The 5,863-nt window shown below is 43.5% G+C and overlaps 1 pseudogene; it reads right to left on the reverse strand.

Moving 5' to 3' along the window:
• Positions 1-5,660: 5,660 nt before the first annotated feature.
• Positions 5,661-5,813, reverse strand: LOC129763850 (5.8S ribosomal RNA; annotated as a pseudogene).
• Between the last annotated feature and the right edge of the window lie 50 nt (positions 5,814-5,863).

The following is a 5,863-nucleotide window of genomic DNA, read 5'->3' on the forward strand; positions in this document are numbered from 1 at the left end:
CGTTTTCCTCTGGCAGCCAAGGCAGTTTGTGAGGATACCTACATGGACGATATCATTACCGGAGCGGATGCAGCGAATTTGGCCATCGAGTTGAGGATGCAGCTCGATAAAATGATGAGTGCTGGTGGGTTTCACCTCCGGAAGTGGGCGTCGAGTTCTCAATTAGTTTTAGAAGGAATCAAAGAGGAAAATTTAGCGATTCGAGACTTGGAGGGTATTAATTTGGACCCAGATCCGTCAGTGAAGACACTGGGCCTGACTTGGCTGCCGAAAACAGACACTTTAAAGTTTCAATTCAATATTCCGTTACCGATTACAACCACAGCACTATCTAAGCGACAAATCCTTTCGGTAATAGCTACGCTGTTCGACCCTTTGGGACTCCTGGGAGTTACTATTACAAGAGCCAAGATCTTTATGCAAATGTTGTGGACGTTGAAAGATGACAAGGATGAAAGGATGAATTGGGATACCCCGGTACCTTCGACGGTGGGTGAGATCTGGCGCAGTTATCACCGACAGCATTCACTACTAAATGAAATCCGGAGTGAACGCTGTGTTATAATACCAGATCCAATTCTGGTCGAGATACATTGCTTCTCTGATGCGTCTGAGAAAGCATATGAAGCATGTGTATACATCAAGAGCATGGATTCGAGTGGAAGTATAAGAGTTAGGTTGCTATCGTCCAAATCAAGGGTTGCTCCATTAAAATCGCAGTCTATTCCGAGATTAGAGCTACGGGTCACCGTATCTCGTCCGTTCTCACGAACGGGCGTTGACTACTTCGGACCACTTTATCTAAAATTAACCCCGCGACGACCAGCAGTGAAGGCCTATGTAGCGATCTTCGTTTGTATGTGTACCAAGGCAGTACACTTAGAGCTGGTGAGTGATTTATCTACCGACCGGTTTCTGTAAGCGCTGCGGAGATTTATCTCAAGGAGAGAGATGTGTACGGATATTTACTCCGACAATGGCACCAACTTCATCGGAGCTCGCAATAAACTTCGGGAAGATTTGAAATTGCTGAGAGATAGCAGCCACCGAAATCAAGTGTACAAGGAGTGTTCCAATCAAGGGATTCAATGGCACTTTAATCCACCTAGCGCGCCACACTTCGGAGGCTTGTGGGAGGCTGCCGTACGATCAGCAAAAAACCATTTATTGAAGGTTCTTGGTGAGAGTGTGGCGACTCCCGAGGATATGAGCACATTGCTCGTTCAAGTGGAAGGATGCCTTAATTCAAGACCGTTAACACAAATGTCTAAGGACCCGAATGACTTGGAACCGTTGACACCGGCCCATTTCCTCATAGGAACTTCTTTACAGGCGATTCCGGAAGAAAATGTGGAAACAATGCCCACTATTCGTTTGAATTATTGGCAGTTAATCCAGAAACGGTTACAAGACTTCTGGAAGAGATGGCGTAGAGATTATTTGGCCCAGCTGCAAGGAAGGATGAAGCGATGGAAACCACCTGTTGACATCGTAGTTGGTAGTTTGGTAATCATTCAAGACGACAATCAGCCCCCTATGCGGTGGAAAATGGGAAGAATTATGGAGGTACATCCTGGGGATGATGGAATTGTGCGGGTGGTGACACTTAAAACATCTGCAGGAATATTGAAACGACCGGTGGAAAAATTATGCGTTTTGCCAATCGAAGAACCCAGCAATTAAGCCTTTGGACGTAAATTTGTTGCTCCCAGATTCCTTTCCTGTCGAAGAGGTTTTTTGTGTCATTTCAGAAATATGGTATTTCAGGGTGGGTGAGGATGTCTGCGAGTAAACAACAACAAACCCAACAGTACATCCCTGGCTCTTACTTTGCTATAAAGCGCTGAGTTCCCAGTTGTGAAACAATAACGCGAGAGAAGTACTTGTGAGAGTCAGTTAGAATTTGTTTTGTTTTTGCTTTGTTTTTTTGACGTAGGACTACGTCTTTCATTTCTATACCGGGGTGTAAAATCAAAGTTTCGAAAACGAAAGCGTTACGCCGGAGACCGAGATTTTGAGTGTTAATAGCTCCTAAACAACTGAACGAAATGGTATGATAAACACTTCATTCGAAAGATAAAATGTCTACGCGTTCTATACTTGTTACTTTCTGATCCAAAAACTTGTTTCAATAGTCTTAAATTTGCTTTCAAAATAGGCTATTGAAATCACCAATCGGTATATAAGCGAGCGCCGCTCGGAAATCCACTCAGTTCTAATTGAACAGCGATTGGAGCATGTTGTCGCTGTTGTGGTGAAACTCTTCATTTATCATGAAAGCGCGGATGAACGGTGTCACCAAGAGCCTGTTTGTGCACCTTAGGCCAGAAGGGAATCCATCAGGAGGAGAGTGATGCTACAAACGGTTCCCCGGGAAGATCTCGAAGCAGCCGCTACACACACACATACACGCACGGAATTCTTTCCGTTTGGATCGAGAAAGATCCGGAAAATAATCTGCCAGTTCCTCTAGGAATTTAAAAATACATTCATGTGAAAGAGTTTATTTGAATGTTTTCTATCCATGTAACACTGTGACCAAATATGTTTCAATCAAGTGCTATTAACAGATGGTTATCGAGTTAGCATTAACCACTGGTGGGCTTCCAGTATCGAGGAAAATGTGGAAATATCTAATCGTTACTGAAAATAATCTGCCAGTTCCTCTGGGAATTTAAAATTACATTCATATGAAAGAGTTTATTTTAATGTTTTCTATCCATGTAACACTGTGACCAAATACATCAGGTTTTGTGATTTTTCAATCAATCGCAATCAACAGGATAGCTTCTGAAGATTATTCTTCCCCATCAGTAGGATATTTCCGTATCCAATATTGGATGCATAAAACCTTGTGCCTCCAACGTAACGCTCTCGTTTTCGAAGTTCTCCAAATATTCATTCAGGGGGTCTTCGTAGCCACTTGGTTACGCGTTCGCTTACTAAGCGATCGATCGTGAGTTCAAACTCAGGGCCCTCAATTGACCATCTTTGTGTTGTTATAAAATAACTACGTTCACGCAACCATCATTAGCTATGGAAATCGATCCACGGTGGAACAAAGATCGATTTATCCATACAACTGCTCTGCTCTGCAAGAAACATCGGGCTGCTGTTCTATAAATAACCCAACAATGATCAATATCAACTGTCTCCGCTGTCCGGTCTGCTGAACAATGGAAGAACAGATAGAATACCCTTACGCCTAAATGGCTACTACAGTGTAATTTACCATAATGTAATGGAACAGAAAATCTAACGCCTAAATGGCTACTACTTCTACTGTGTAATTTACAATTTATAGAAACATAAACATATGTACATGTACACGATAAAAACCCGGCTCCGTTACAGATAAAATGCTAATGAGCCTGATAAATAAAACAATGGGATAAAAAAAATTCATTCATTCAGAATGAATTCAGATTCAACTTCATACAAATGATCTCTAAATCAACGATAGTCCTACGTCACCCTTGCGGTTATACCATAGATATAACCCACTTCCTGTTTTTTTTTGTCATGTCTGTAAATAGAGAGAGAAGAATAAAAAAAACATTGTTGTTCAGTTTTTGTGCAGTACAAGTAATTGTTAAGACATGTTCCTGAATGTAAAATAAAAAATGTAGTTTGATATTTGTAAGAATAAATGTATTTTGTGCTGTGAAATTTGTGAAGTTTATTCAACCACCAAGTGGAAGCAATCAGGGAACCCCGGAGGAATAGTTGGAATTGCTGTACAATTGCCACCATCAGTGTTGTACCACCCACCACCCGCTGGAATACGGGTTTATAAGGAGGATATTGGTTGGAATACAACATACAATTATTTCCGTGATCTATTGGGCTGTTTCAAAAGTTTATGATTTGCTCAGCATCTACTATCCTACACGCGAATGATATGTCCACCCATACCTATCATCGCTCACGCACCGTGTTACAGTCGAATACGACCCATCCACATGCCTATCTTATGTCTAGCATAAGGCATCTCAAGTGTTGAGAAAGTTCGTGCACCTCGAGGAAGGTTCTTTTGAAACAAATCAATAGAAGCCATCCTATGCGCGATCAGTGCGACTACCCGCACATATCATCGCTCACGCACCACGTTGCAGTCGAATGTGACCCATCCACATGCCTATCTTATGTCTAGCATAAGGCATCTCAAGTGTTGAGAAAGTTCGTGCACCTCGAGGAAGGTTCTTTTGAAACAAATCAATAGAAGCCATCCTATGCGCGATCAGTGTGACTACCCGCACATATCATCGCTCACGCACCACGTTGCAGTCGAATGTGACCCATCCACATGCCTATCTTATGTCTAGCATAAGGCATCTCAAGTGTTGAGAAAGTTCGTGCACCTCGAGGAAGGTTCTTTTGAAACAAATCAATAGAAGCCATCCTATGCGCGATCAGTGTGACTACCCGCACATATCATCGCTCACGCACCACGTTGCAGTCGAATGTGACCCATCCACATGCCTATCTTATATCTAGCATAAGGCATCTCAAGTGTTGAGAAAGTTCGTGCACCTCGAGGAAGGTTCTTTTGAAACAAATCAATAGAAGCCATCCTATGCGCGATCAGTGTGACTACCCGCACATATCATCGCTCACGCACCACGTTGCAGTCGAATGTGACCCATCCACATGCCTATCTTATGTCTAGCATAAGGCATCTCAAGTGTTGAGAAAGTTCGTGCACCTCGAGGAAGGTTCTTTTGAAACAAATCAATAGAAGCCATCCTATGCGCGATCAGTGTGACTACCCGCACATATCATCGCTCACGCACCACGTTGCAGTCGAATGTGACCCATCCACATGCCTATCTTATGTCTAGCATAAGGCATCTCAAGTGTTGAGAAAGTTCGTGCACCTCGAGGAAGGTTCTTTTGAAACAAATCAATAGAAGCCATCCTATGCGCGATCAGTGTGACTACCCGCACATATCATCGCTCACGCACCACGTTGCAGTCGAATGTGACCCATCCACATGCCTTCAGGCATCCGAAAAATTTTTAATAAAAAAAAGAGAAGTCACCACATGCAGCACTAAGCTGCAGTAGGACTTCTCTTCTAACCACAACAACCGTACACGTACCCCATCCACATGCCTATCTCCGACACTCGGCATGGACCTTCAAGTGCCCGAAAATGTTTAAATAAAAAAAAGAGAAGTCACCACATGCAGCACTAAGCTACAGTAGGACTTCTCTTTCAAACACAACAACCGTACACGTACAAGGCCAACCTTCAAGCATGGGTAGTCTGAGAGGATCGAAGTGTACACCTCTCTGCAACTCGCAACTCCCAGCCTGTAAACCTATCGTTTGTAGGAGGTCTCAGGTGTCCAGATGCCACGCAACACGGTGGACACGCAAACGCGCACCACCTCTACGTGCTGGGCTCATCCCTTTTCGCTCGCAGCTACTCAGGGAATCCAGTCACACATCATTTGAGGCCTATAAGAACAATCTCATGTATGGAGAAGATGGAACACACAAAGACTTTCATCTTGGGACGTGTGTTCATCAAGCCGTGCGCCGGGGCCTTCGCACGTTTGACTATCTTCAATGTTTTTCCACCACCGAAGGCCGAAAAACACCATACGCATATGCGCTACCTAAGCAGCGCATATAGTTAAATTGGTAAATATAGGCGGCACTCAAAAATGTGTACATCGCACAATGATTGTACGATGTGCAATATGCGTTCAACTTGTCGGTGTTCATGTGTCCTGCAGTTCACATTCTGACGCGCAATTTGCTGCGGTCTTCATCGATCCACGAGCCGAGTGTAGTCACACATCATTTGAGGCCTATAAGAACAATCTCATGTATGGAGAAGATGGAACACACAAAG

This window comes from Toxorhynchites rutilus, chromosome 1 (assembly GCF_029784135.1).
Source record: "Toxorhynchites rutilus septentrionalis strain SRP chromosome 1, ASM2978413v1, whole genome shotgun sequence".
Taxonomy (NCBI): Eukaryota; Metazoa; Arthropoda; class Insecta; order Diptera; family Culicidae; genus Toxorhynchites; species Toxorhynchites rutilus.